The sequence below is a fragment of the Heloderma suspectum genome, chromosome 2 (genome assembly GCF_057233095.1).
Source record: "Heloderma suspectum isolate Gila_16-S chromosome 2, 16-S_ref, whole genome shotgun sequence".
NCBI lineage: Eukaryota > Metazoa > Chordata > Lepidosauria > Squamata > Helodermatidae > Heloderma > Heloderma suspectum.
This window is the reverse complement of record NC_139459.1, coordinates 300,973,120-300,998,682: the sequence shown is the minus strand read 5'-3', so window position 1 is coordinate 300,998,682 and position 25,563 is coordinate 300,973,120. Positions and strand designations below refer to the sequence as shown.

Sequence of the window (25,563 nt, the reverse complement as noted above, 5' to 3'; positions counted from 1 at the left end):
CTCCTGGGAGACAGACACTGATCTATGGACCAGTATAAGGCAGGGTCACATATAAACTCCCTCTTCTTCCCAGCGATTCTCTCCTGCCCCACTTTGTCTCTAGTCACAGTTAGTGCAATTCTACACACCAGGGCCCCTTCATGGATCACTGCCTTGTTGTGGCGAAGGGGCTTGCGTAACTCAGTGAAGCCATAAGCTATGCCGTGCAGGGCCACCCAAGACGGACAGGTCATGGCAGAGAGTTCTGACAAAATGTGGTCCACTGGAGAAGGAAATGGCAACCCACTCCAGTATTCTTGCCAAGAAAACCCCATGGAACGTATCACAAGGCTAAAAGAGATGACGCCGGAAGATGAGCCCCTCAGGTCGGAAGGTGTCCAATATGCTACTGGGGAAGAGCAGAGGGTATTTCCAAGTAGCGCCAGAAAGAGTGAAGCGGCTGGGCCAAACCCGAAAGGACACTCAGCTGTGGATGTGTCTGGCGGTGAAAAGAAAATCCGATGCTGTAAAGAACAATACTGTTTAGGAACCTGGAATGTCAGATCAATGAATCAAGGTAAGCTGGAGGTGGTCAAACATGAGATGGCAAGATTGAACATCGACATCTTGGGAATCAGCGAACTCAAATGGACAGGCATGGGCGAATTTAATTCAGGTGACCATCATATCTACTATTGTGGGCAAGAATCCCTTAGAAGAAATGGAGTAGCACTCATAGTCAACAAAAGGGTGGGAAAAGCAGTACTGGGGTACAATCTTAAAAATGATAGAATGATCTCAGTACGAATCCAAGGCAAACCATTCAACATCACAGTAATTCAAGTCTATGCCCCAACCACTGAGGCCGAAGAAGCTGAGGTTGATCGGTTCTATGAAGACCTACAACACCTTCTAGAACTAACACCAAAAAAAGATGTCCTCTTCATCATAGGGGATTGGAATGCTAAAGTAGGAAGTCAAGAAATCACCGGGATAACAGGCAGGCATGGCCTTGGTGTACAAAATGAAGCAGGACAAAAGCTAATAGAGTTTTGCCAAGAGAACACGCTGATCATAGCAAACACTCTTTTCCAACAGCACAAGAGGCGACTCTACACATGGACGTCACCAGATGGTCAATATCGAAATCAGATTGATTATGTCCTTTGCAGCCAAAGATGGAGAAGCTCCATACAGTCAGTAAAAACAAGACCTGGAGCTGACTGTGGCTCAGATCATGAGCTGCTTCTTGCAAAATTTCGGCTTAAATTGAAGAACGTCGGGAAAACCACTAAACCGTTCAGGTATGACCTCAATCATATCCCTGATGAATATACAGTGGAGGTGAGGAATAGATTTCAGGGATTAGACCTGATAGACAGAGTGCCTGAGGAACTATGGACGGAGGTCCGTAACATTGTTCAGGAGGCAGCAACGAAATCCGTCCCAAAGAAAAAGAAATGCAAGAAAGCCAAGTGGCTTTACAAGTAGCTCACGAAAGAAGGGAAGCGAAAAGCAAGGGAGAAAGGGGAAGATATACCCAACTGAATGCAGAGTTCCAGAGAATAGCAAGGAGAGACAAGAAGGCCTTCTTAAATGAACAATGCAAAGAAATTGAGGAAAACAACAGAATGGGAAAGACTAGAGATCTCTTCAAGAAAATTGGAGATGTCAAGGGAACGTTTTGTGCAAAGACGGGCATGATAAAGGACAAAGAAGGCAGGGACCTAACAGAAGCAGATGAGATTAAGAAGAGGTGGCAAGAATACACAGAAGAACTATACAGGAAAGATCTGAATGTCCCTGATAGCCATGATAGTGTGGTCACTGAACTTGAGCCGGACATCCTCGAGAGTGAAGTCAAGTGGGCCTTAGGAAGCATTAGTAACAACAAAGCTAGCGGAGATGACAGTATTCCAGCTGAGCTATTTAAAATCCTAAAAGATGATGCTGTTAAAGTGCTGCATTCAATATGCCAACAAATCTGGAACACTCAACAGTGGCCACAAGACTGGAAAAGGTCAGTTTACATTCCAATTCCAAAGAAGGGCAACGCCAAAGAGTGTTCAAACTACCGCACAATTGCGCTCATTTCACATGCCAGCAAGGTGATGCTCAAAATCCTACAAGCTAGGCTTCAGCAGTATGCGAACCGAGAACTACCGGAAGTACAAGCTGGGTTTCGAAGAGGCAGAGGAACTAGAGATCAAATCGCCAACATTCGCTGCATCATGGAGAAAGCAAGAGAATTCCAGAAAAACGTCTATTTCTGCTTCATTGACTATGCTAAAGCCTTTGATTGTGTGGATCACAACAAACTGTGGCAAATTCTTAAAGTGATGGGAGTACCAGACCACCTTACCTGTCTCCTGAGAAACCTGTACGAGGGTCAAGAAGCAACAGTAAGAACCAGACATGGAACAACCGATTGGTTCAAAATTGGGAAAGGAGTACGACAAGGCTGCATATTGTCACCCTGCTTATTTAACTTATATGCAGAGTACATCATGAGAAATGCCGGGTTGGATGAATCAGAGGTCGGAATTAAGATTGCTGGGAGAATTATCAACAACCTCCGATATGCAGACGATACCACCCTAATGGCAGAAAGCGAAGAGGATCTCAAGAGCCTCTTGTTGAGGGTGAAAGAGGAGAGTGCAAAAGCTGGTTTGAAACTCAACATTAAAAAAACTAAGATCATGTCATCTGGCCCTATCACTTCCTGGCATATAGAAGGGGAAGAAATGGAAGCAGTGACAGATTTTACTTTCTTGGGCTCCAAGATCACCACAGATGGTGACTGTAGCCATGAAATTAAAAGACGCTTGCTCCTTGGGAGGAAAGCTATGGCCAACCTAGACAGCATAGTAAGAAGCAGAGACATCACCTTGCCGACAAAGGTCCGTCTAATCAAAGCTATGGTTTTCCCAGTAGTAATGTATGGCTGTGAGAGCTGGACTATAAGGAAGGCTGAGCGCCGAAGAATTGATGCTTTCGAACTGTGGTGCTGGAGAAGACTCTTACGAGTCCCCTGGACTGCAAGGAGGTCAAATCAGTCCATCCTAAAGGAAATCAACCCTGACTGCTCATTGGAAGGACAGATACTGAAGCTGAAGCTCCAATATTTTGGCCACCTAATGCGAAGAGAAAACTCCCTGGAAAAGACCCTGATGCTGGGAAAGACTGAAGGCAAAAGGAGAAGGGGACGGCAGAGGATGAGATGGCTAGATAGCATCACGGATGCAACGAATATGAACTTGAGCACGCTCCGGGAGAGAGCGCAGGACAGGAAGGCCTGGCGTGCTATGGTCCATGGGGTCACGAAGAGTCGGACACGACTGAACGACTGAACAACAACAACAACACACCAGGGCTGAGAATTTGGGGTGGGGGTGTCTTTCTTCAACACTGGCATAGCCTCCTCCACTATGCCTGAAGGCAGCAGGCTAGTTTAGGGGGTGCAGGGCAGGCTGCATGTCCCACAACTCTCTCCTCCAGCATCTTGCTGCCACCTCCCAGCATCTGCCACCTGAGGTGACTGCCTCATTCTGCCTAATGGTAGGACTGGCCCTGTGCCAGGCTCTTAAGACCTTTCGGAATGATAAAATAACCGCTTTCCTTTTAGCACCAGACTTGTGCTGTCTGTAGTCCAATGCTAGTGGAATAGCCTGACACCTTGGCCCTTTAATGGTAGATTTGCCGGGGGAGAGGGGGCCTAGCTATGCCCAAACTCCCCCCAAACAGCCCTTCTAATTAGGGTAGGGTTGCCAGCTGACTAGCTTTGATGCCTTAAACAGCAGCACAAAGTACAGAAATCAGCAGGTGAAGCTTTTCTGATCTTACACCAAGGGCGGGGAATGTTGCTGAACTCCAGCTCCCATCAGCCCCAGCCAGCATGGCCAATTGTGAGGGTGGTGGGAGCTGTAGTCCAGCAAGGGCCACAGTTTCCCCAGCCCTGTCTTAGAGATGATCAACTCATGACAGTGAAACTGCAGTTAAAAGGCAGAGCAGCAGTAGTGAGTAGTTCAAACGTTGGCAACCCAAACCCCTTACCTAACCGGTTGTGGCTTAACTAATTACCGGCAGCAGCAGACTGGGGGTGATTTGGATTAGGGCACTGATCTTTTTGAAATTCCCCAAACTGTATTATATCACCAGGGCTTTACATGAAGAGAAGGAAAGAAAGAAAATCTTTCTCAAGTAGATCTGTGTTTTGATGTTGTGCCAGCTGCCTCCTAGGCAAATTCCTGGCTGTCCCACCTGCCAAGTCATAGTACAACCCATTTCCCTGGGAGAATTAAGCAGTTCCCAAGGCAATTGCATCCTCTTGCCACTTAGCTGTTGTGTGCCTATTATTCCCTGGCCCCAGCTCATATGGTGATCGGGAGAGGATCAGCAAGCCAGAACAAGAGAGCGGGAGGAGAAGACTGGAAAACTTTGCGCTTGTGGCACTGTGCTCCTTTTCTGCCCTCTGGTTACTCTTACAACATACACTGAAAAGCTTGTTGTGTCATCACAACAAACCAGCAGACTCCTACCGTCAGCATAAAGGGTGTGGCCCCTAACCAGACCACCAGTCAGTGGGAAGACTGAACAGGAACGGGCAAGTACGGTGCACTGGCAAGACATTTCACCCACATTCGTCACTGGCTGTGGGGCTGGTTCATAAAGGCAGGTACATCACTTGATTGTGGGTCCAGATGCCCCCCATATGTGATAAAAGAACATGTGAGGAGGGTCATGGGGTCAGGTGGGGTATCCCCACTCCTGACCACCAATGCACACAGTGGTCACACACACACCGCATCAGCCATACCTTCAGCTGGCATGTGAAGGGGCTTCATGTGCATCCTGATGTGCAAATGGAGAGATCCTCCACATGAGGGGGGACCATGACCCAAACAGAGCCTCTCCCCCACCCCCATATGAGGAGCGGTCCAGGTACATACATCAGTAGAACCCCTTCACACATTGGCTGAATGTGTGCGGGGGGGGGGGAGTGCACTGGGCGGGACATGTCTGCCCCCTCCCCCTACTCTGATCACTCTACAGACAAAACTTTCCTTTTGCCTCTTATCTTCCCGTGCCGTGGCTTGGATCCTAAGGTAGGCTGACTTAAGAAATTTCTTGGAAATGAAATTTCCTGCCTCCTTCTCCCCACCTCAGCCACCTGTGCTCCCCCAAAAGACACCCTGGAGGGTTGGGAGGCTCTCCTGAACAATGTGGGATGGGAGACAGAATGAAGAAGGGATTGTCAAAATTGGGCTTGGCTCCTAAGGTAAGATAACTTAAGGAAGTTCATGGAAGGAAAGTTTCCTGTACCCACATGGCAAACCCCCACACCCCACCCCACCCGGTACAGGAGAGCCGTCCGCCCTGTGAACACACTTTTGGGGAGGTGCAGGTGGCTGCTGAGGGACGGAGGGGATGGGAAGCTCTGGCGTCAGCTCAGGTTTTTCGGAGGGCCCTGGGCAAGGCATCCTCAGTGAGGCCCCTCCCTCCATGAATCGACCTTTTCACCAACATCATCACTTGTTGCTCCCCATCCTCTTTCTCATCATTGCTACCACTTGCATGCTGGATAGGCAGAGAGCCAGGGAGCAAGTCGGCAAAGGCGTCGTCTCCTCCTCCTCCTCACCACCACCATGGTTGTAAGGGCCAGAGCAAGACGCAAGGGAACAAGCAGGTTGCCATGGTGAAGAGGAGGCGCAAGTCCAGGAGGCTCATGTCAGTGGGCCCCCACTGGGATGTGGGCCCTTGCCAGGCACCTAACCATGCCTCCCTGGCCCTGGGAAGCTTAATCAGGGAATAAGAGACACATGGTGGCAGGTTCTGTCCCCAGTCTACTTGCATTTATCTGAAGAGTCCCCACACATGCAGCTGCACACACAGAAGACTCTCTCCAAGTGAGAAAGAACCCTCCCTTTGCAGGATTCCCAGTCACAAGAAGAGAGCCCCCAACACAGGCTGAGGTAAATGGTGTGGTCCAAGCAGACGGGGTGGATGTGGGTCAGGGAGGGATCAGGTCCAGGAGCAGGCAGACAACGATCCAAAGGCCTAAAGGAAGATGAACAGTCTGAGACAGAGCAGGCAGCTGTGTTGATCCATATCGTCAAACCAGTTCTAGCTGTTTTCATCTCCACTACGAGCAGGCCTTCTGTAAAGCTCATGGGTCTTAATTAACTGCCCATTCAAGACCAAGCCACCCCAAAATACTTTGCATTACAACAGGGGCACAGACAGGTTGCTCAGACTGAGGAACTAGGCCTGGAGCAACAGTGGCCGGCCGGCCTGGCCCCTATCGCTTCCTCTGCTCACCTGGTCTGGCTGCACTAACAAAGCTATAGGGCCTTTGATGGGTGTTACAAGGCAGTGCTACTGTGCAGCAGAAATTAGGCTGGAAACGTGGTCTGCCTGGCAGCTGCCCTGGTGACACAGCAGGGAGTTAGGCGCCTGGGGCCTGCTGCCAGAGTTTAAGTCCTCTGGCAATTTAAGTCCCTTGGCACCTTACAGGGTGGGAGCAAGTTGAACACAATGTTCTTTATCTCTGGTCTGAATGACCAGGCACTGCTCCTGATCCAGTAACCAAGGGTAAATAAACAGAGTGATATGCAGCCAGGTGTAAACATGAGCCTTGATGGTGACCGACAGGTGACTATGTGAATTCATCATCAAAAAATAGGAGAGCTGAAGTGATATGAAGTACCATCTGAGAATTAAATTACTGATGACATCATTCACACATGCAAATGACAAACGTTATTCCTCGGTGACCCAGCAATTAGGGAACCACCAAAGCATAATGGGAATTTATTCAGACACGGTCTACGTTCCTCACTGCCGGTGTTGGAGACCAAATGTGGTCTCTACAGGACAGAGAATTTCAGCTGGGTGTTGGAAGAGACCTGGTTTCATGGCATAGGATGGCCAGGTGTCGTACTTTACAGAGGACATTTTTCTATTTTAGAGAGCTGGACAGAAAGGACAGTCCTCTATTTGAAGGTGTCCTCTATTTCATGGGTTGTCCAGTCCAAGTATTGCTTAAAGTCAAAGAACCACAAGAAGGAAGAGCTGGGCCTTGAAGAAGTTGTCCATCAACAGTGAACACCTGGGCAGCAGACTGAGCAAGGCACACAGGAGGTCACCTGGTCACAGTCTCCCCCACTATGGTGAGATACAAGGTACATCTATTTCAATTATAGCTATTGTTTCTAAATTTGCACCTATAAATGTGCATATACAAATTTATACCCTCTTTTGTCCTCTTTTTTTGGTGATGCAATCCCTCCCTTTTTGCAATGTGTGAATGGCCACCCTAAAATTATCCCCCCTCCCCACCGCCCACATGTTACTGTCTTGGCCTCAGCTCTCTTTCTGTGTGGGCTGAGATTGGGAGTGAGCTATCTCATTTGTGGAAAAAGAAGATGGAGCTCTTTGTACACCAAGCCCACTATAGATGTGAGGATTAATCATAAGGTTAGGTTATAAAAGCTGCTCCGCTGAGCAAGAAGAGGAAGGAAAGCATTTAATTCTGTCTGGATGCCTAAATATTTCATCATTAAGGGCTGCCATAGTTCCTACTAAAAGATAAATGATGCATTTCGCTTCCAAAAGAGGGTGAGGGTGAGGGTGGGGGTGGGGAGCTGAAGTTGAACTTAAGAACCAATATTCATTTTTTCTATAAGCATCAATATTCCTTTAATGCCAGAAGGTGTAAAAACCCAAGATGCAGAGGTCTTCCAAATACAACATTGGTGCCATCTACTGCCCAAAGATAAAACCAACAAGGGGATTGTTAGCTAGCTCCAAACCAGGGGTGGTTCCATTAGGAATTTACTCTGAGCGGGCTACGTATTGAGGTCATTAGGGATACATGACGTCATGGCCATCCAGCAGCCACCCCGGAGCTTATCAGGGAAAAACTGGATTTCCTGAGACTGCTTAAAGTCCGATTCTTTTCCTCAAGTCAGGTTCTCCTCGGTATAGTTGCTGTGTGCCCCAACCCCCACAGTGACCTCAGGTATGCTAGCCCTGCCCAGGGGTGGGCCTTTCCCCTTGACCCCGGTCAAGAAGTGTTTCCTGTCCCTGCACAAACCCATTAGTGTCTCCTCAGAAGTAACTCCCATTGTGCTCAATGAGGCTTGCCCTCTGAATGCCTACATCAGAATTTACGGAGATCCCCCTCAGTTGAAATGGCACAGTTTAAAGCACATTCCCTAAGTGCTATAACGCGCCATCTCAAGGCTCCGATTCTCTGTTGTTTGGTTTATTGCCTTAGGAAGTAACTACTTCACACCTTTGTTACAGAGATCCTGCAGTTAGAAAGGGGGATGGTTTCCCATCCCTGTGTCTCCCCCCACCCTTTCCCAGCACAAGCATATGTTTGTCTACTCAGAAGTAACTCCCATTGTGCTCAATGAGGCTTGCTCCTGAAATGCAGGTGCATCTGGACTTTCAAGGGAAAGGAGAAAGGGGAGAGGGGGGGGAAGCCTCTCTTACTGGTTGAGCAGCCTCTGCCAGTCAGATGACATTCACTCCAACCCCCACCCCTACCAGGAAGTATGTTCTGTGAAGCGATTTCTACTGGTGCAGAGCACTCCCTCACGGAGCCCTGCATGGGCCAAAGTGCAGCAAAGCTGATTCCTTTTAAAAAATCTGGTACTCCTCCATTCACTTCTCCTTCTGTTGTCATGGAGACATGGTCTAGGGATTCAAGTACTGGTAATTACCTGTAGAGTTCAATCCTATACATGTCTACTCATACATACATACATACCCCATTGACTTCAATTGGACTTACTCCCAGGTAAGTATGTATAGGATTGCCACCTTAAAGCCTTAAAGAGTCTGGACCTTGAATACCTTCCAGAGCAACTTCTCACATATGTCTCACCCCCCTTTCCCTGGCTGGGGAGGCTGTCCTCTCTAAATATCTTCCTTCCAGAGAAGTAACATCTATAAATGGCATTGTAATTGTGGGAAGGCCTGCCCAAGGAAGCCAGTGAGGCAACATCCCAATGAAGTTTCTGTTGCCCTGTTAAGACGCTTTCTTAGGGTGGCCATTTAGGAATCACCAAAAGAAAGGAAATGCCTCGCCCCACAAAGAGGACACAAATTTGCATATGCGTATAGATGCGTATAGATGCAAATTTAGACATTATTATAATTTTAATGGAAATACAGTCCATCTCACCACAGCGTAGAAGACTATAAACAGGGGACCTGTGCGTCTTGCTCAGTCTGCTGTCCAGGTGCTGTTGATGGGCGACTTCAAGGCCCAGCTCTTCCTTCTGGTGGTTCTTTATCTGTAAACTGGACTTAGATTGGACAGCCCTTCAAGATAGAGGACAGTCCTCTGGCAACTGTTCAAATAGAGGACTGTCCTCTGTAAAAGAGGACACATGGCACCCTTTGTTCTCCCCCCTCCCCATGCACATGCACAAGTTTTTAACAATAGTAAAAACAATTAAAATAATAATTTAAACAAGAGTTAAAATAATAGCTAAACAATAATAATAGCTGTTTTCATTTTCAGTGAATGATGTGCATGTAGAAGCTTTACGCTGTGGTCTTTTAGGAGATTGTGTTGAGTTTTGTGGCATTTGGTGTGTTTCTATGTTCTTAGAGTTTGTTTATGCTCTTATAGGATGTTTGCACACCCTCAGTGGATTATGAACAGAAGGAGCAGCATGAGTGATGGTGGGGTCATACTTCCCCACAGTGACTGTACATGTGATTCTTCCATTTTAGTAGTCACTTCTCTCTTTCTGTTTTGTCCACTCACTATGATGGCTTCTGAAGTAATTGCTCCCCTTTAACACATTTTCCTCTGCCTCATTTCATGCTGGGAATGGAGGCCGATTCATATTCACATTACCTTAAATGCTGGTTGACTTCTGATCCTTTGAAATATTGCTGGATCTTGCAGGAATAACTAAATGGTTTTGCAGATTTGCCCTGTGGGCCCCTTTCATCCTGCCCAACATCAGGAAGCAAGGAGGCACAGGGATGTACCAACTCATCAGTGTGCAGGCCTGGTCCTTGGGATGCTGTACTGGGGTTCATACACAGACGCCTCTGATGCACTGTCTTGGTGGTTTGGGGGGCCCTTGGGTGAGGTGTCCTCTGTGGGCAGGGGGCCTCTCTGTACCTCCTCTCCAAGGCACCGCTGCCCACTTGCTTCCTCTCTCCCTCTGTGCTCACTGCCCTGGGGAGAACATGAGGGAAGTGGGGGCAGCTGCTCCGCCTCTTCAGCCTTGTGCCATTGCTTGCGTGCTTCGAGAGGGCAGGTGAACAGGCAGCAACAGCGAGGGGGAGGACGAGGCGGTGGTTCCAGAGAATGGCAGTGGGCCCCTGCAGGGGTGTGGGCCTCGGCAAGTGCCAACGATACACATAAAGTGGCTGGATATGCCTGATCCTGTCTGATCTCATAAGCTAAGCAGGGTCAGCCCTGGTTAGTACTTGGATGGGCGACTGCCTGGGAATCAGGCTTCCTGCAATGAGCAGGGGGTTGGACGTGACGGTCTTGTAGGCCCCTCCCAACCCTAGGATTCTAGGATGCCCATCCCTGCTGCACTGGCTCATCACATTTTCACAAGTGACAGTAAAAGTGCCTTTGAGAGCGAAGCTACATGTTACGCTAATTGCGTAGCATGTAGCTCAGAGTTATATTTTTATTTACGCTAGTGTAAGTGTGTGCAACCCCGATTCAGCCTGAAAAGAAAAACCCGCACCGTTGACGCTAATAGGGGCTTTTTTCTTTTGTTACCTCTCTCCCTCACCCCGGGTGTGTGTGTGTATATGTGTTTGCATTGGGGGGGGGAACAGGGGAGGGGGAAGGTTTAATCCTCATCTCCTGGAGCATGTTGGTCCTGATCCAAATCAGGGCCCTGCGTGCTCACACTGGAGTAAATAAAAAAAATAACCCTGAGGTACACGCCACAAGTGTAATGTGTAGGTTGGCTCTGAGTCCACATGGGTCACTCGTGAATACAGCCAATGCAGTTCAGAACTTGGGAAAGAGTAACTTTGAGAATTAAATGTACATTCTGGTTCCTAAGAATTCACATGCGGAGTGTAAGATCTGTGCAGATTTGAACTTAGGGTACTTCCAGATGTCTTTCAACAGGAAGTATCTGAATGTTTGTTTTACATTCATATTACAGTTGCAGAAAGTACAAAACAGTTATTTAAATGTTACTTGTGAAAACAGACACAGTGCGGTTGCTCTCTCATAAGATCAGGTCATTAAACTTTGGGGAGGAGAGGTCAGAGTTGTGTACTCGTTGATCAGCAGCACTAATCGAAAGTCGAACATTAGGAAAGCGGATTGGTGGATATTCTCCTCTAATGCTCCAGGAATGTGGTTATGTCATTTCAAACCCACTCGCCTCATAATTGCCTCATTGCCCTTCTCCTGTATGAAAACACTTATCATGTCCTCACAGTAAGTGGAGTGGGAAGTGTACTTCTGAAAGTGAGGCATAGAAAACTGCTGAGGAGTCTTCTTACCAGGGAGATCTGCATGACTGCCACAATGGCCCATTGAAAGAAGGTTACAATAGCATTCCACATGACCCAGAAAGCAGGAGCAGATGCACTGTTCTGCTGTGAGTAAAAGTTATTATGGGAGGGAATAATGTTCTTAAAATAGCTGGGATCTTGCATAACATGGAGCTTCATGCAGTGTATTTGTTTTCATCTGATTTGTATTCTGTCATCCAAGGAAGGACTTTTTAGCTTCATAACACTCCAGTGGGCTGGTTTAGACATAATGTGAAACCATTCTTCAGCATTATAAGAACATAAGAGCCCTGCTGGATCAGACCAAGGGTCCATCTAGTCCAGCATTCTCTTTACACAGTGGCCAACCAGTTGTCAACCAGGAAACCACAAGCAGGACACGAGTGCAACAGCACCCTCCAACCCATGTTCCCCAGCAACTGGTGTACATAGGCATACTGCTTGTGATTCTGGAGGTGGCATATAGCCAAGAGGGCTAATAGCCATTGATAGCTTTCTCCTCTAGGAATTTGTCTAACCCCCTTTTAAAGCCATCCAAATTGGTGGCCATCACTACCTCTTGTGGTAGTGAATTCCATAGTTCTTCACACAACTATGCACTATGTGAAGAAGTACTTCCTCTTATCTGTCTTGAATCTCCCACCAATCAACTTCATGGGATGACCTCGGGTTCTAGTATTACGTGAGAGGGGAAAAAGTCTCCCTATCCACATTCTCCACACCGTGCTTAATTTTGTACATCTCTATCATATCTCCCCTTACCCTCCTTTTTTCCAAGCTAAACAATCCCAGCTGTTGTGACCTTCCTTCATTAGAGAGATACTCCAGCCCCTTGATCATTTTAGTTGCCCTTTTCTGTACTTTTTCCACCTCTACAATATCCTTTTTTAGGTTTGGTAAAGGCTCATTAAGTTTCATTATGAGCCTTGCTAAATCTCAGGCTTACTATGCGCCTCCTTCTCCTCTGGCATGGCCACAAAAAGGAATTCAGAAGCTTTCACTTCTGTGTTATATTAAATACAGGTTGCCATGTCATCCAAACCCAACACACTGGGGTTAATCGTAACTATGGTGTGTTGAAACAAGCCAGCTTCAAACCATAGTTTAAGAAGCTGGCTTATTTCAACAAAGCATAGTTAAGATTAACCACAATTTGGGATCTGGATGTAACGAGGAAGTGTGGTTGATCTAAAATAGAAGAAAGAGCTTCCAACCTCCTCCTTGCAGCCACCTCAGGAGAGGAGAGGGGAAGGGGAGTGCTTCCTGTGGCATCAGTGGGAGGTGCAAACTGGCTTAATGTGGTGGGTTAGGCCAAGAAATAGAGACTTATCCAAGACCACCGCATAGTGCTTGTCGTGACCGTTGGCAGACTTGGACAGTCCACGACATCTGGTGGTGTCCACTCACTGAGCAGTTAGATGAACCCTGTGCTGCTCACTAAGAGTGCAATCCTATGTGCCTTAGACAGCATCCTAGGGGCCTTAGGATTGTCTAGAAAAACCCCTCCGAGGCCATAGATGGAGCTACAACTTCAAAGCGTTTTAAGGGGGGGAAATGGAGCCCTCTTTTTAGCTCCTTCCAGCCACGTGGAGACATGTACGAGGTTGGAAACTGGGCATTCTGGGGATGTGCCAGTGGGCAGGGAGGGAGTGGCTGAGATCTGAGGGATTGTAAGCTCACCCAGCCCCCAACCATGCCCCAGCCCATAAAACACTTAGATGCCCTGAACAGCACATCTAAGAGCATGTGAAAATTAGGGGTTTGTTTTTTAATTGCAATTCGATGCAAAAATAGGACAAAATGAAGTTGAAAAAAATGAGAAACTGGGTGAAACCAAGTTTGAGAGATTTGTCTGTCCCTAATCTCCAGCATCGGATATTCATGGAAGGTACAAGGAAGTTCCATTTGGCTCTCATTGCTGATAGTCATTTAGAGAAACATCCTCCATGAATTTGTTGACAGGATGCAAGTTTATCCTACTAGTGTATGCAGAATGCATTTGGACTAACAGCGATTAACACAGAGAGTCCTGGTTTCACTCCTATATCCAACTGACAGCAGTTTTGCCCCCCTCACTGTATAATTCATGTTACTGGACTATATAACAAGGACACTAAAAGAGGCTATGGGCTGCCCCACCATGATAGAATTTCCTTTCCTTGTAGGCTCATCAAATTGTAGTTTTAGCATCTTATGGAATTGTCATAAAGTCTATTGATGGGACTGATTCTTGGTGCCTCTTAAGGCAACAGTAGGCAGATAGTGGGCGATGGTTTTAGGCCGCTTCATACATTCAGTGCTGAGCATGTGAAAGGGCCTGTGGGAATGTGCAGGGCTAGCTCTGCCCACTTGACGATGATGCATGTGCTGGCAACATTCTCAAGCTGATATGTTTTTGGCTGGGGCACTTTCAGCATGCATAGGGTTTCAAACACAGGGATAGGAATCCTGACCAATCAGGGTTCCCCTCCCATGATGGAAACCCTGTGTGTGATGAAGGTGGCTTCCTTCAGACTCAGCCAATCGTGCATTGGCACACGAGTGTTGCCAGAGCATCATCAAGGGGGGCGGAGCTAGCCCACATGCTCCTGTAGGCCCCTTCATACATTCAGAAGTGAATGCCTGAACAGATCTTTGTTGCTTTGTAATAGGTTCTCACACACTCTAACTGTAATAGGTTCTCACACACTATGGTTTTGGTTCTTGGAACCAAAAGTAATACATTATTTCTGCACAAGAATGTACTCCTACAAATGCATGCTTATTTTCAAACCAGTGAGCAGTGTGTCAGAGATGGGGTATTTAAGTTTTAAAATCTCTCTGGCCCTTGTGTCATGCACACTTACTCACAAGGGGGAGCTTTGGAGAAGAGAAAGAGGGGGAAAGGGCACTTTGAACAAAACGGCCTGAACTCACAACACACACAGGCACTTGAGCACATGTATTAGTTATGTAATTTATATCCCACCTTTCCGCCAGAAATGGCGCTCACATGGCCAACACTTATCTGCGCAGAACCCTAACAGCTCCCTCACTCCAACAACTGGGGGTGCCAGGACAGAGCACCCCCACACAGATAGGCAAGCGGAGGGGGAACGCACACTAGAATAATGTATAATAATAATGTATAATAGTTGCAGCCGTGAGTCAGTCAACTAGGGATGTCAGAGAATTTCTCCACGAATCTCGGGGAGGCCGAATGCCAGCGCATTCGGCCCCCCAAAATTGGTGGAGAAATGGTCTGCCCCCCACCCCACCCCCCAGGACGGGACTTACCTTGTGCGAATGTCCCTGGCGGCGGCAGCTCCGGCAGCGGTTCCCCTTATTTTAGGGCAAATAGCGTTCCCCTTATTTTCGCTGTAGTCTACGTAAATGTTTACGTAGACTACACGTGCCAAAATAAGGAACGCAAATGGCGGCGCCATTTGTGTACACACAGTTTGTTTTTTTTCACTCAGCCATGATAGGCTACGTAAACATTTATGTAGCCTATCATGGCTGACTGCAGGGACACAAACGGCGGCGGCTATGGCCGCCGCCATTTGCGTCCCGGCAGGACAGGATTTGCGGCGGGAGGGACGGGGCGCCTCCCCCCCGGCCAGAATTTTGGGGGGGAGGGACGGGGCGCCTCCCCCCACCGCGAATCAACTTTCCGGTTCAGGTAAGGGACTTTCGTACATCCCTACAGTCAACTCACAGTTATTGCAGTCTCTTGCTGCCCCCTGATGGTGGGGCAGGGAAGCATGAGGCATGAGCACTGGCTGAACGCCGGGGCACCATTCCTCTCACTCAGTGTTTTCTCTCACCTCCCCATGAACACCTACGCCACAGACAGGCTGTGGACTCTGTCAGGGATGAGCAACTTGTGGCGCAGGCAATGGCAAGGGATGATGGGAGTTATAGGCCAAAACACATGGGGGGGCTACATGTTGCCCATCTTGGAGTATGTGCTCCAACTGCTGCCTGCTGCTGATTATTCTCTGTGTCTCCCTCTGCACTCCACAAGCTGTTCCCTCACAGGTACAGATGCATTTCATACAGGCCCCATGACTAGCAACAGCAGAAACCCATCTGTAAGATGACCCGTCGTTTTACATCCCAGCTCTTGCGCCAATTTTGACTGGTGCCAGAGTAAGCTGCTCTCCTATTGACTTCACAGGACAGACTTTATTACACAGCAAATAGGTAATACAGGCAGGAATAGGTAGCCCTGACATGTTTACCCAGCAAATACCTTGGAAGACAGAAACAAAATTCAGAGTGATCTCGATAGACCGGAGCGCTGGGCAGAAAACAACAGAATGAAGTTTAATAGGGACAAATGCCAAGTTCTGCACCTAGGAAAAAGAAACCAAAGGCACAGTTACAAGATGGGGGATACGTGGCTCAACCACACTACGAGCGAGAAGGATCTTGGAATTGTCGTCGATCACAAGCTGAATATGAGCCAACAACGTGATGTGGCTGCAAAAAAGGCCAATGCTATTTGGGGCTGCATTAACAGAAGTATAGCTTCCAAATCCCGGGAAGTACTGGCTCCTCTCTACTCAGCACTGGTTAGGCCTCATCTTGAATGCTCTGTCCAGTTCTGGGCGCCACACTTTAAGAAGGACATTGACAAACTGGAGAGGGTTCAGAGGAGGGCAAAGAAGACAATCAGGGGACTGGAAACAAAGCCCTATGAGGAGAGACTGAAAGAACTGGGCATGTTTAGCCTTGAGAAGAGAAGACTGAGGGAGGATATGAGAGTGCTCTTCAAGTCCTTGAAAGGTTGTCACAGAGACGAAGGCCAGGATCTCTTCTCGATCATCCCAGAGTGCAGGACACGGAATAATGGGCTCAAGTGACAGGAAGTCAGATTCCAGCTGAACATCAGGAAAAATTCCTGACTATTAGAGTGACAAGACAATGAAACCAATTACCTAGGGAAGTAGTGGGCTGTCCCACACTGGAGGCATTCAGGATGAAGCTGGACAGCCATCTGTCAGGGATGCTTTGACTTAGATTCCTGCATTGTGCAGGGGGTTGGACTCGATGGTCTTTTAGGCCCCTTCCAACCCAACTATTCTATGATGGTTCTATTATGATTCTAGTGAGAGTAGCAGGCATATATACTTTAAGGAGAACTCAAACCATTTTCCCAAAGTGATGTACCACCAATTGCAAGTTTCTTGCTTTGTTTCTTGCCTCCAGCACCAAGATTAATTTGTTATAGTTGAGAGACCTCATCACAAGTTACTGAGTCACAAGACAAATCAGAAGGAATCTCATCAGATGTGTCTAAATGTCTAACTTTGCTAACATTTTCCCATTAGCTCCCTATTTTTTCAGTTCACAGTCTACACCGAAGAAAGGAATTAGGACATAGACAGAGAAGTAAAGATAAGATTCTAAACACAGACTTGGCCAGTTCCATTAATCATTTTATTCCACACTGAATGCAAAGGTTTGTTCATCTAACAGGTGGAAGTATGTATGCCATTCATACATTACATGCTGAAGATTCCATCCCAGTGTGCGCTGTCATCCAGAGGATTAAACGCAATCTTCTAATGGTTCCCCATAATAAACTCAGGTTTTAAGATTGGAAAATCAAACTCCACTGTGCCCAGACATGTTATAAAGACAAAGGGCCCAGAATCCACACAAGAATGAAAAGAGATAGGATACCACTGTCACTGTTCAATTTCTGGGAACTTAATAGTGGATTATGTTTGTACAAAGTTTTCTTAGAATATATAAACCATTAAAGGAGCAATCCTATGCATATTTAGAGAGAGAAAAGTCCTACGACTCCCAGCATTTCCCAGCCGGCCATCCTGGCTGGGGAATGCTGGGAGTTGTAGGACTTTTTTTCTGTCTAAACATTTATAGGATTGCGCCCTAAGCCAAGTGACAAGCCTTAGAGACTAGTACAATTAACAGAGTCTAGACACTCTCTTTTGCATGTTGTTGCCATTTCTTAATCAATTATTACCCTGTCCTGAGTAGGATTTTTGGAGGCAGGCGTAATTTTCTGCCCTTTTTCTTTTAAAACAATATTCTTAGCCCTAAGTCAGCATAATACTCTGCCACAGAGCACCTCAAACATGTGTGACCATATATGCCAGATCTGGCCATCAGCAGTTTGCCCAGATGTTGCCAGTCTGTCTGTAGGACTGACATTTCCACCTTTGCTCCCACTAATTAAGCTAAGGACATCTTCCTCCTCATGCCCCTGTCCCTTGCACCGTGGTTCTAACTGCTGATAAAGTTCCATCAACATTAATCAGGGCCAGCCCAGGACATTTGACTCCTGAGGAGAAGAACAAGAGGGCACCCCCTACCATCCCATCAGAAGACTGGCAGATGAGCCTGTCTTCAACACTGATAATGAGATCGCATCCTTCATTGTACCTGAAGGCAGCAGGCTTAGGGGGCACAGAGCAGGACACATGGCAAACAGGTCTCTCCTCCAACACCTTGCTGCTGCCACCTCCCAACATCTGCTGCCTGAAGCAACTGCTTCACTCTGCCTAATGGTAGGGCCAGCCCTGAAATTAATGGTTTTTACTTCCAGATGAATGTGACCTTCTTGCCCCTCCTATTCTTTCACCTTGATTCTTTTGCATCTATTCCTGTTTCCTGATCTGCCACTGGAGATCTAAGGGCAAAGGTTGTGTCAAGCAGCCATAGTAAAGTCAAACATTTGAGGATAAAATACCATCCAAGCAAAATTCAGGGGAATAGTTCCATCCTGTTTCACTAGTACAGGGGTGGGCAACTTGTGGCCTGCCAGATGTTTTGGCCTATAACTCCCATCAGCCCTAGCCAGCAAAGCCAATGGTGAGGAATGGTGGGAGTTGTAGGCCAAAACATCTGGAGGGCTGCAAATTGCCCAGCCCTGGAGTAGTACGTTACCATTGCGCCTCTCATTGTGGCTTGTTACTGGCTCTCCAGAATTATAGGCTACATTCATTAGTAATTACTTTTTAAATTATAAGTCCAAGCATGGTAATTTGTCAGGGAAACATCAAAGTGATGCAACAGGAGGAGCAGTGCTTTTGTTTGAGGAAAGGCTAGGGGGATATTTCTACAGTGACATTGAAAGAAAACTCAAGGCATCCAGGATATATAATTCTCTTTAGAAGGAATGTTTGGCTGCCTGGAGATAGCATGGTCTTATAAACAGAACAGCGTGTGTGATGTGGTGCGTCTGTAACCAAATGATTCAGACAGGGAAAAGCCAAGATGGCCACACACTTTCTTCTGTGGTGGAAATCTAAATAATCACGAGGAACCTATTCATCACAATTACTAATGAGAAATAGGATTGTTGGCTCTTGCTGAGCTCTACAGAGGAAAGAACTTCATCTCAGCTAAAAGATTAGTACCGATGAGGAGGGGGGTATACGCTCCTCCAGACGCCAAAAAGTAAGCTGTTTATTTAAACTTGAGAGTGAGAACATAACCCAGTTTGGTCCCATTATGTGTACAGGACAGGCAACCTGGAACACAATTCTGCCAGGCCTAGGGGCTACGTCTCATGAGATACTTTCAACTCAGTTATGGACTTACATCAGGCCCATTTGGAAACTCTAAACGAACAGGTCCTTTATGCCAAGAGCTACCCAAGGTTATGTTTCCGCTCTCCATGCTGGCTGAAGCTATGATTAAGAGTTTGGGCACATGCTGTTTCCAGCTGCTTGCAGGTCTGAATAGGGTTCATTGGCACTTGGTTTGTTCCCAATAGCAGATTTACAGCATGGGCTTGGTTACTGGCACCAGTTTGGTTACTGGTGGCATGTTGTTAGCTTTCCCATCTCTCTCTCTCTCTCTCTCACATACACACACACACACACACACACACACACTTTCAGCTGCAAATGTCAGGAAGGCAAATTGCTTGTGTGTAGATGTTTGCAGGTTCCCCTTGCCTTGATTACTCTCTTGGGTGTCTCTCTCCATTGACACTCTTTCCTATCCATTCTTTATGGAGTATTACATGCTATTTTCCTCATATCCCCAAGGGAGCCAGACAAGAATGTTCCAATTGTTTCTCAACATGTTTGTTTTTCCTGCTGCTTCTAAGAGGAAGAACACTATAGAAAAATAGGAAACATCAGTCATCTGCATGTTACTAGCACACATGGTTCTTCTGCTTGGGCATATCTGAAGCTATTACACAATGTCAGGTAAAACTACCTGTCCATAAAAAAGAAAAAGTTAGCTGTGCTGGTCCATGGGGGAAAAAAAATCCAAAATCCACAGCTGGGCAATGCCTTTATTAGGACCAATCACATTTTTGTGGGGTTTTGGTTGGTCCTAATAAAGGTATTGTCCATCTACATGTAGAATATCCGGTAATAAGCACCACAAAATGCTACATTCTCCAAAATCAGTGTTTAAAATGTGATTGTCTCAAATTATATCTTCTTGTTTTTAATAACCAGATTAAGTGGGCTGTCATTGTGCCTTGGTGTGCCTCGCTTTTCCTGTGAACGAAACTACAACAATACTACCCACCCATCTCTTCTTGGAACTTTGTGCTTCAGATGTGAAAATGGGTGGGTTGGGTTCGTATTGGTATCATTGAATTTAACTTCATGAGGGCCTGATGTAAGGAACTCATCATCTGTCAACACCAGAAACTGACTCAAATGGCAGCCTCGGCATAATGGCAGCCACTGACGTTGTTCCATTGGTAGTTGATCTCTGTTCCAATGCAGCACTGTAGTGGTCATGGCTTGTTTGCACATTCGGTTCACCACTTGATGCTACAGTTAGGTGACAAACATGCAGGTGTGAACCAACCGCCTTAATCACACCATCAAGAAACCAACAAGAGTGGGCTTTGTTATGAAGCATGTCTTCATATGATCACCCAAAGAGGAACATAACAATTCTATGGGCAGGTTTGCACGTCACGCTAAGCCACCCTGAGAATAAGCCATGATGGGTTGGTTGTTCACTCGCTAACCTGACAGACAATTGGACACTCTGTGGCTTGCCATGGCTTGTTTCCTCCCTCCATCCTCCTGCCAGCTCCAGCATGTATCCCAGGTGCCTTTGCAGCAGAACTCCTCATTTCTCGGTCCCTACATCAGTACCCTTTCTGCAATTGGTCCCCTGGGGTTGCTGGCTCCTGAAGGAAACCCCCCCTACACACACACACACACATCAGATCACCAAATGGAATTAATTTTCTGAGCCCTTGTGAATGCAGTAAGGCGTTTGCTAACTTTTCAGGGTCTTGTGCAAGAACACAGGACCCACCTGTCCAATATTTAGCCCAGCATACTGATACCCCTTTCTTGTCAATATCCTTGTCAATTTCATCCTCCATTTCAGGGCTTCCCCTGCTAGTGAGCACCTTAAAAAAAAAAGAAAAAAAAGTTGCTTCATGTTACACTAAAGTAATAACACCCACCCCTAATGCTCCTTCTCTCCTGCAGCCACCAGCCACTTTTGGCTCCCTGGACCACATCACATCACAAAAAGGAAATAATTTTCTGTGCCCTTATGAATGCAGGAATGCATTTGCAAGCTCTTTTTTTGTGGCTTGTGCAAGAGCACAAGGCCACCTGTCCAATATTTAGCCAGACATATTCATATCCCCCTCTTATCAATGGCCTCCACTTTGGCACTTCCATTGCTAGCAAACACCTTTAAAAAAGGCTGCTTCACATTATACTAAAGTAATAACACCCACACCTAAAGCTCCTTTTCTCCTGCAGCCGCCAGCCACTTTCAGCTCCCCCACCCCCCGTGTTCGTGCATATCACTTCCCTCCACTGGTTTCCATTGCTAGCTGGGGTCATATGGGTCACAGAGCAGAGAGCAGGATCGCTAAAATATGCAAATGTCATGGCAAAGCAGTAAAACGGAGGGGGAAATTGCACAATTTTCAAGGCAGAGTGGCAAAACTAAGGGAAAAGTTGTGCAAATATCATGGCAAAGCAGTAAAACAGAGGGGAAATTGCACAAATCTCATGGCAGGGAGAAATTGCACAAATCTTATGGCAGAGCAGTAAAACAGAGGAGACATTTATGCCGATTTCCTAGCAGTGGATGCTCACTCCTGCACACTTACACAGGACCATTCAAAGTGGACGCTCACTCCTGCACACTTACACAGGACCATTCAAAGTGATCTTGATAGGCTGGAGTGCTGGGCAGAAAACAACAGAATGAAATTTAATAGGGATAAATGCCAAGTTCTGCACCTAGGAAAAAGAAACCAAATGCATAGTTACAAGATGGGCAATACTTGGCTCAACAATACTACAAGCGAGAAGGATCTTGGAATTGTGGTAGATCACAAGCTAAATATGAGCCAACAATGTGATGTGGCTGCAAAAAAGGCCAATGCTATTTGGGGCTGCATTAACAGAAGTATAGCTTCGAAATGATGTGAAGTAGTGGTTCCCCTCTACTCAGCACTGGTTAGGCCTCCTCTGGAGTACTGTGTCCAGTTCTGGGCACCACACTTTAAGAAGGATGCAGACAAACTGGAGAGGGTTCAGAGGAGGGCAACAAAGATGATCAGGGGACTGGAAACAAAGCCCTATGAAGAGAGACTGAAAGAACTGGGCATGTTTAGCCTTGAGAAGAGAAGATTGAGGGGAAATATGAGAGCGCTCTTCAAGTCCTTGAAAGGTTGTCACAGAGACGAAGGCCAGGATCTCTTCTCGATCATCAAAGAGTGCAGGACACGGAATAATGGGCTCAAGTTACAGGAAGCCAGATTCCAGATCAGGAAAAACTTCCCAACTGTTAGAGCAGTATGACAATGGAACCAATGACCTAGGGAGGTGGTGGGCTCTCCCACACTGGAGACATTCAAGGTGAAGCTGGACAGCCATCTGTCAGGGATGCTTTGACTTGGATTCCTGCATTGAGCAGGGGGTTGGACTCGATGGTCTTGTAGGCCCCTTCCAATCCTACTGTTCTATGATTTTATGACCAGGAAAAATAATTGTGAATGCATTCAGGACACTCTGCAGTGTCCTTTCTTCTATTTTTAGGCGCACAGGGTGGACGACACTGAGAGGGGATGAGGGAGGATGGTGGTGGCACTAGTGAGATCCTGAGGACCAGCAGCAGTTTTCACTGCTCTTGCTGGACAGCCCTCTAGCCGTTTCTGACAACCCACGATGAAGTCGCGCTGATAGGTTCGGGCAACACGAGAAGCCACCATGGATATGAACAACCCTACAATAAGCCATGGGTTCTCAAGGGTGGCTTGTTCATGGAAAATAAGCCACCCTGCAGAAATTGCACCAGGTTTGCCCAACATGATAACCCACCATGTCTGATCACCCATGGTGGGTTGTCATGTCATGGGAACAAGATCTCTGATTTTCTTCCTACATCCTGATTCAACCTGGTGCCCTCCCATGTGTTGGAGTGCAACTCTCATCATCCCCAGCCAGCACGGCCAATGGTAATGGTGTCTGGGGTAATGGGAGTTGTAGTCCAATGCATCTAGAGGGTACTAGGTTAGTGGTGGCTGCCCTAATCCTTATTGTCCATGCTCCACTAACACACTGCTGTGTAGTTCCTGTACTACATGATATGTGATAATTATGAGTCCAAAATATATATAGCACTTCCCCCCCATCAACAAGTTCCTCCCCATCTCCAGCCCACAAAAGTTGATTGCAAAATTTCATCCAACAGCTGACATATCAATAAATGCCACATACTGTTTTTTTCAACAGAGCAACTAGTCAGTTTTAGTCCCATTCATAATTGTCAGGAGTGAATTTTCTCTTCTTAAATAACGGCTGGAGTATTGTATTCACAAATTACCTCAAGCCAGTAAATTGCTGAAATCAGAAAAGGTGAAGGTAGTCAGTGGTCCCCTCCCTTTTGACTTGACAATGGAGGGAAAACAAGAAATCCCATATTGGTTTCAGGAGATTCAGATTACATTAACTGTCATAAATAATATGTGACTGTTACTACTACATGGATAGTGCTTGCTGATTACAAATAATTGGACAGTGTTTTCTCCTGTTTCCGGTGAAATTAAATTAAATGCATGATCTGTGGTTTTTGAAAGGGATGTTTCTCTAGTCTGCCTAAATTAGATTGTTTTAATATCATTTTCTAGCTGTTCACAATCTACTAAGAAAAATAAATAATATCCTATACAATAATGTAGAAGTTCCATTTTTTCCTCCCTACTGGGCAAACCAGCAAAGGAAGGGAAGAAATACAGACTGGATAAAATTGGATTATGTTACACTTCTGACACAACATAGAACTGAGGCATGATGCTTTCATTCTGACCCAAAGGCTGGTTTGTGCAGTTATAAAGGGATGATCTTCCCCTGTTTAGACCATGGAAACAAACATTCCACGCCATTAGCTGTTCACTTTTAAACAACGGCTGATTCGTCTAAGATAAAAGGAAAATGTTCATTACGCCTTCCTTAAAGGAAAGAAGACTAAAACCGCAGCATTGTTCGTTGTAACATGCATGGAACTCTAATTCTAAATGGGGAAATTCTGAAAGACCTTCCTTGCCATGATGAGCTTCTAAAGATATCGAGGTTTTTAAATAGAACCCACACAAAGATTTTCCATAGGTAAAACTTTAGATTCACAACCTTTATTCAGGAGTGAGTGGAAGCAGTTAACTTTCCCCCCAACAGACATACTTAATGGATCCCTCTATACTTTTCTAAATTATTGTGAAGCACAGAATTAGTTGCAAGTGACAACCTCAGAGGGGGGCTTCATAATGTTATTAGTGGGGTAAATCCTATTCAAAGCACCAAATGTTTAGAAGGGCTTTAAGCACAGTAAATTAAGGATCTATCTGTGCACAGTCCTAGTAGTAAGATTTCGCTTTCAACCTACCAGAGTCCCAGGATGATTTTCTTTCTGACTTTTGTTTGCCTAGATCTTCAGTTGCTCCACATTATGCATTTCCCATCTTTGTATTGTGTTTTCTTTTCCTGGAAATAGATCCCACAAATGTATATCCCGATCTTTAGCTGCTGAATTACTCTGATTTTAACAGCAGGAGGTTTCTAGGCTGCCAGTTTTTTTTTTTTTTTAATGAAATCATTTTCCAGCTAGCATTTTTTTTAACCCTTTGGTGTCTAACTGCCTCAGGGGAAAAACTAAATGATCTCAGAGGAAAGAGCCTTCTTCAGTTCAATGTATCTCCTTTTCCTGTGATATATACAACAGGACAATAGTAGCTGTTTGTTGGAAAGAAGGAAACTATTCTATGTACTCGATAATGGAACAAAATGTATATGCCTAGGATTGTTATTCATGCTCAGATGGGGGGGTATACTGAAGTCACTAGCATTTGTGATAGATGCAAGTTAGTTGTGTTACTTGTGTCCACCATCTGAGAAAGAATGTGACATAAACTATTGAATTCACTTCCACAAGATGTAGTGATGGCCACTAATTCAGATGGCTTTAAAAGGGGATTGGACAAATTCATGGAGGAGAAGGCTATCACTGGCTACTAGTCCTGATGGCTATTTGCTACCTCCAGTATCAGAAGCAGTATGCTTATGTACACCAGTTACTGGGGAACATGGGCAGGAGGGTGCTGTTGCACTCGTGTCCTGCTGGTGGGTTTCCCACAGGCAGCTGGTTGGCTACAGTTTGACCAGAGGGCTGGACCAGATGGACCTTGGTCGGATCCAGCATGGCACTTCTTCCGTTATCAACTGCTCTCCTTCCAAATTCTGCTAATAAGAACATAAGAAGAGCTTGACCTGATTGTGAATGTATCTGGCTGGGTGGAGTTTTAAGGAATTTGGCCGAAGGTAAAAGAAGTAATTAAGAAGCTTGTATTAGCAAAGAGTGTCTCTTGAATCCTTAAGAAGTGTCAGCAAGCATTCTTTTGAAAACCCCAAAGTGAATATTAGTATTCTCTTATTTATTTATTTATTTACTTACTTACTTACTTACTTATTTATTTAATGTATTAATCGCCCATCTGACTGGTCACCCAGCCACTCTGGGTGATGTACAGCATATAATAAAACAGTTTAAAACAATAAAATTCTACAATAAAAACATTTTCTAAAATACCCTAACCCACCC

At 46.1% G+C, this 25,563-nt stretch overlaps 1 protein-coding gene across 1 annotated transcript in view; it reads right to left on the bottom strand.

The window, feature by feature from the left end:
* The window catches only part of FLNB (filamin B), a 156,405-nt gene extending 131,912 nt beyond the window's left edge, over positions 1-24,493 (bottom strand). The window contains exon 1 of the mRNA XM_084840073.1: positions 24,352-24,493. The gene's annotated coding sequence lies outside the window, so the exon portion shown is untranslated. The remainder of the gene's footprint in view (positions 1-24,351) is intronic.
* Between the last annotated feature and the right edge of the window lie 1,070 nt (positions 24,494-25,563).